Consider the following 6,777-nt stretch of genomic DNA (forward strand, 5'->3'; position numbering starts at 1 on the left):
ACGATCAAACCCTGACCAATGGCACATTGAAACCCTGATCAAAGAATTGCCGCGGTCAGGAACTACTACACCACACCCCGTGGTTTACTGTTCATGTATTTGGATAAAGGAGTAGGTTATTACTTGACATCTTAATATTGTGATATTAATACTGTAATACATTAGTATCATTCGCACAAGTTTATTCATATACAGCTCCAATTGTTTTCCCTTCCAGAATTAGTATGATACACGGAATCCTCATCGTAAGCAGATTGGCCAGGAAATGGTGCAAACATTTGTAGCGAAAGATGAAAAGGACCACATGAGATGTACCAATCTTGTCAAAAACAAATGGAAAGATGGGGCTTATACCGATCGACTTTTAAGACCAGGATAGTGGCAAACACGGATAGGTGTGGGTTTGCGAGTAAGGACTGAGCAAATTACTAGGCTTCATGACTTTAATTAGGTATATGACACTTAAATACTACAATAAGTGTCGACTCACAACCTCCTATCTAAGAAGAAAAGACCAAATGGTTCTCGGCTTTAAGAGACTTTTTGGATGATGCATAAGTTGCTAGAATTTTGTGATTCTGAAAATGATCTCTCTTGTATCATTCAATTATTGGTAGGCCAAAACCAGAAAACGATTTGTCCAGATAATTATCCCTAACATAAAGTTCAAAACATTTTAATTATCATTCATAGACCTCCTGTAATAAGTATACTAGTTATCAACACACCGGTGTGAAATACCTCCCTGTAGTGACTTGTAACTTTCTTATAGAATGAGATAATTTTCCTATTTTTTTATGTTCTAATTTTTCTATTTATATTTATGTCCTTTAATCATTAAGTAGAATTTTAAATTAATATATGATGAAATGATATATGCGTAACTTTACAAGTTATTCGATTGAAAAAAATTGAGTTAGAGTTATAAGAATATATATAAGATGAGTGAACAAAAGATTGGTCGCCAAGCAACAACAGTTATAGAGGGAACACAACTACACAACAAAGTCTCGTTCACCTGGTCACTAGGTGACACGAGAATTTAGACATCTATCGTTAGATAAAAAAAAAGGCTAATCCGAGGGATGAGATATAATGAGACAAAGAGTTTTAGTTGGTTTTAAACTTTTAATTATTGTTTTAGCCTTTTATGTGATCATTAACCCATAAGCTGAAATGGGTTTCAAGTTTCAATCAAAGAAATTGGGTACCAGTAAGGCAGTAATCTCTATTCTCTCCGGGTGAACTTAGTTCCTAATCAATTATAACTCTCACCATCTTGCTTTCGTTTTGGTGGGTTGATCGATCTAGGTATGTGGTATCACTGGAATGAGGTTGGGTTACCACTCAAAGTAGAGAGGCTCTTTGCTTGTCTTGAAGGTTTTCAATGTATGTTAATTGTGGAGTTCAAGAAAATGAGGGGTGGGTGTAGTGGTTTGTGAGATCGGGATGGTGAGGCCGTGAAGATTACAACAGAACATTGGGGTTTTTTATATGGGTCTTCAATTCTGGATAACAAAACACCCTGAGGATATTGGAAAGATTAGGTCTTCAAATTTGCAGGGATCTTCTATTCTTCTTCGATCACTGAGTTTGCCGGCTGCACGTTTGAAATGGGGTTTGCAGCGTTTTTCTCAATCAAAGGTTTTTATTTTTCAGGGAATGAATTGACTTCATTTGGTGACAACGTCATCCACGGCCACAGGGACCAAATACAAGAGGTGATAGACCACCTCTCATACAAACTAAGCATAAGCAAACTTAATAAATGCGTAAAAATACACTTATTATACAAACTAAAGTCTAAAAAAGTCCAAACAAACGGACATACTAGGAAGCCTTGTCGAAACTTATAGATTGAGAATGATCTTTCCCCATGAGTCGAAAACAAACCAAACCAACAAGGAAAGAAAGAGAATTGGACTGAGCTAGCCTAAAGGACTAAGACCCAAAAGCCCAAAACCTCCTTCTCCCGTAGGAGGTCTGGCCAGCGCCAACCACATGTGTTTCTCCACCACCTCAGTCCGGTGGCATGCCTAGCCTTATGGCCATTGTGAATCTGGAAGTAGAACTCGACTCCTCCACCGCTAAGAGAGCCTAAAACGCCGCCGCTGGAGAACCAAGACATTGGGTTTAGGACTGAGATGTTGTCTACTCACCCACGTCTCTGGCAGATCTAGGGATTTAGGATAAGAAGGTAGATCTCGTCGAATGTCATCGGAAACGTCAATCGCTTAGTACCTAAACACCTTTAAAGCTCCGTCAAAGTCACCGCTTGATTCCAACGCCACACCTAATCCAAGAAATTACTGCTTAGCCCCCGACCAGCCTTTGATCGGACCGGAACCTGGTTACCTTCCTTATCCAAAGGATCAATGCTGAGACGTCCTGTTGCAGGCGGGGTTAGAGACCACTGCCGTACTATTGTCACCTCCCGCAATGGAACATGAACAATATATTTAGGGATTTTGGAACTAAACAGATTTAAAGGATAGTAAATGGCGAACGAACAAACGACATGGTGTCATTTATACATTCACCATACCAAACTTGCCAAAGAATTTTTCCAACAAGTTTATAACAAAACAAAGACAACTCTAAACATTTCCGCGAATATAAATGAAGTTATACAACAAAAATATGGAAGGTAGCGTTAAGTGTCACCAGCCTAAAAATAGTAAACATAATTGACAACCCAAATGAGTAAATAAATGTGGTAAGAAAACTAAAGAGTTGACCTTAGGAAACTTTACTCGAAAACATTATTAATGATTTAAGAATGAGATGTATGAAGGATAACACGCTTGTTAACTTTCAAATGAGGCTCCTAGCTCCAGAAATAACAAATAAACCTGTAAGGGAACTAAAGTAGGGGTAAGCGTCATCCTCGTTTGCCCAATAGGGGTCTGCCCACCCATGAGGGTTGAAAACCAAAATTGGGTAAGGATGAGTTTTATAAAACATTGAGGGTAATTTTGAGTACTCAAAGTAAAACCATTTAATTAAAAACAATGCAAGTTTAGGAAATAATCATGCTAAAATAGTTTGTGGAGCTCCAAAGGTAGGGTACGACAAATTCAACTTCAGGCAATGCTCGACCGATCCTAACGACTAAATAGTCAAGGCCAACTACACGTCTGTTATAATAACAGAGTAGCGAGAGTGTCCATTTAAATGGAAAGCCCTCAATAGTATAGAATAGAATGAATCCAAAATAAATAGGGCATTGCCCCTCCGGTGGTTCACAGTCATCGACACCATAGCATTACTTAGAATGCTAGGCTCACGTCACTCTCAGGTCAACACACATGAGGATTTAGTACTTACCCTATCTCGAAATCGTGCCTAGTCTCCGGTTTTCATAACATTTAATGTATAATAAACAATCAACCGAGAACTAGACTATGCAATTATAATTGGCCCAAAATCAACATAGGAGGGTTAGCTCCCCTACCTGGATGACGTGCAGAATCTCAACCGATGTCCAAATCCTGATAGCTGCTGCTACTCCAAGTCTTTGAATGATCCTCATAACATCAATTCTGAGTTCATGAGGTATAAAAGAATCACCAACAAAGTCGTATATTGAAAATAAGTTGACTAGATCATTTTTTATACTTTGACCAGGAAAGTAAAGGTTGACTTTCCATTGACCAAGTCTTTCCTGAGTTGACCAAGAGTTGATTAAGTTGACCAATACTTGACCAAAAAAGGACACTTCTTACTGCACTACTTCATAAATAAATAAATAAGTATTCAAATAAGAAAGAAAAATCGAGTATGAAGTATGAACCTCGTTGGTTGAAATAGGTCAAATTGACAGCGACTGCCCCAAAATTTGAGAAAAAGAAAGGGCCTCTTATAAAAAAAGGGCAGAGTAAAAAAAATGTAGATAAAAATTGAGTGAAATAGAAAAATGGAGGAAATAAGAGTAGAGAAAAAGTGTTTAGCGAAGGAGAGGCGACAAGGATAAGGCCAAGCATAGTGTTTGTGGCGGTGGGTGTGAGAATGAGAATGTTGTAGGTTTTGGGTTTGGGAAGCAGAAAGAGACCGGTGTTGTTTTATATATGAAGCAATTATGATGTCTGCATTTATTCCAGGAATAATCTTAGGCCACGTTTGGTAACTAGAAAGGAAAGGAATAGAATTTCCTTCCTCTTTTCCAAAGACGAGGGAAATCAAATTCCTGTCACTTTCCCTTTCCACTATGTGCAAATGCCAGGAAAGTATGCTCTCTACCGCTTCTAGTTTCGGGTGTTGTATAACCTTGTGTTTGGTGGTGGTAAGAAAATAAAACAAACTCCTGCCAATTTCCCATAGTACCCTGATATTTGACAAAACTAGTCAGCTCTCAAACCTTCTACTGTAAAAGAATTCTGCAGCAACAAGATAATGAACTTTAATAAAGTAACATGAATTTGATGAAGCTATGAACAAGATTATGAACTTGATGAAGGCTTACCCTTCTATATAGTCAGAAACAAGGTTGATACGTATACTTTTACTAAATCTTAACCAATGACGTTTGCTCGACTATAAAAAAAACTTGTACCTAATTAATTTCAACTGGACAAGGACATAAGCTAATTTCTAACCATGAAATGAGTAAATAACAAGCACTAACAAACTTGATTCGTCATTGACAATGAGTTTCACCATATGAGATTCTCTTACTGTATATAATAACATAATCATGGAGGTAGATCACGGAGGTCGCCACTATAAGAATTCGAGGTGATCTAATTGAAGGAACTGTTATTTCTTCATACTTTGATATATGTCCTGACGCCAGTGGCAACTATAAAAACTGGAGGTGGTAACTCAATACTCTGTCAAGATCAAATTCCAGTCCATGCTCTCCCCAAATAGCCACTGTGACTCCTTCATTACTGGAAATATTAACATATGAGCCCATTAGCAAGATTCCTATTCTATCATAAACAACTACAGTACATAAATAGGTTGAGATAGCAAGCTTTATTAGCAATATAGAGTTGAAGCTGATATCTACACATGGATGCATATTCACATGTACATAAATATGAAGGAAAAAACTATTAAAGAGACTTTATTCAAGGACTGCTATTCTTTTAAATCTAAATGTTGCCTCGTCCATGTTTATACTATTTGAGAAATGGTCAAAATGTGTAATTTTATCTAATTGAAGACTCAATCAAGTCCATCACACAAAGCTCTTCCAAGAGTATACGATACAAATACTTTATTGATCTCAGAAAAAAAAAAACCAAAGTTAGATAAAATTTTGTCTACTCTGTCAATAAAAACAAAATTGAATGGATCTCCAGAGGCAACACTGTGAACATCAACAAAGAAAATCACAAAGCATCTCTTTACCCTGAACTATACCTTCATTTGTTCACTAAATTAACACTTTTGGTTGTCTGCTATCTCAGTAGCTTTAATTATCGATCTCCCACTTCTTTACCATCATCTCTATATTATCATAGACGTATTTCTCATTACATCATTAGACATTGAAGCATATAATCCAGTAGAAAATTGTTTGAGTTCAGTACCTTTGTTTGTTAGCTATATGTGAATATTCTAAGGCTCCGGCAACAGTTACAGCTCTTAAGGCGCCAACTATCATCGAAAAGAGCCATATATAATTAGAATGAAAATCAATCAGACCAAAATAATAACAAACGATGAAATACAAAAACTTAACCATTCTCTTGTTGCTCAGCCCCAAGAGAATATAATAACGAGGATGTGAAAACACATCGTTAACATGAAAAAGTCTATCATTCCAAAGAAACAATACAGCGGAAATAACAGAACGGTAGCTTAGTGATAAGTGTTTTAGCTGCATCCTCATCTATCAGTGTCTAATTAACACATTAGATCAAAAGAGAACGATAAAATTCCAACAAATAGAACTGAGTCGATTCTGGAGTACAAGTTTATATTTTCAAAATCGGGAGGCAATTCTCCTGATCAAAGCTACAACCAATTCGTCCAAAAAAAGATATAACCAATTGATTAAAGCTATAACTAAATGCAAAGATAGGAATCCGAACGTACCCAACATGCCGATCGATAGTACGAAAACCCAAGAGAATTTCAGACGACAAACACCCAACAAAGAGTCGAAATCACCAGAGACAAGTACAAAATCCAAGTAAGGCAAAAAGGACGATAAGATTCCCGTTGGACCTTGTGAAATCAACGAGAGGGTGTTTATGGGTTCTGGAGAAAGATTGAAATAACTCAAACAAGACTTAGACGAAAGCCATGATCGAGGAATCTGGGGGGAAGATCAAGGTTTTGAAGCCAAAATCAAACGGAATCAGGGGCCGGGGTCTGACTGTCTGAGGGTAGATAGCCGTAAACGAGTCCGATCCGGCTTCGGTCTAAAACATTAACGTTTTTATGTATACATACGTGGTTGTTACGGTTTGTGTTTCTGTTAGCTTTTCTTAGGATATAAAAAAGCTAACCCTAATTGTTGTTGTCTTTACTGAAATAAGGTCCAATCTCTCAATTACAAAGGTGTTTCGTGTTGTTCTCAGATTGTTCTTCCAATAGTAACTTGGAAGAGACTAAGAATTTGTGTCTACCGAGTACCAATCCAACACTATGATACATGTGTATCTTTAGCTTTTACGAATTAGAATTCATTTTGTAATTGGAAAGGGACTAGATAGTCTGACTAGGATAATAAGTAGTCTTTTAGTTGGATTGAGATTTTTAGACTCTATAAATAGAGAGTTTTGGCCTAGAGCCAAACCCAAAGAGTGAAACCGTTAGTGTTAT

The 6,777-nt window shown here is 37.1% G+C and overlaps 1 long non-coding RNA gene across 1 annotated transcript; it reads right to left on the reverse strand.

Moving 5' to 3' along the window:
• Positions 1-4,701: 4,701 nt before the first annotated feature.
• Positions 4,702-6,386, reverse strand: LOC126795327 (uncharacterized). Its single transcript, XR_007672265.1, has 3 exons — positions 6,046-6,386; positions 5,538-5,604; positions 4,702-4,889 (listed from the first exon to the last, which is right to left on the reverse strand). It is a non-coding gene; the product is annotated as an uncharacterized LOC126795327 (long non-coding RNA).
• Positions 6,387-6,777: the final 391 nt, after the last annotated feature.

Source organism: Argentina anserina, chromosome 5 (assembly GCF_933775445.1).
Source record: "Argentina anserina chromosome 5, drPotAnse1.1, whole genome shotgun sequence".
Lineage (NCBI taxonomy): Eukaryota > Viridiplantae > Streptophyta > Magnoliopsida > Rosales > Rosaceae > Argentina > Argentina anserina.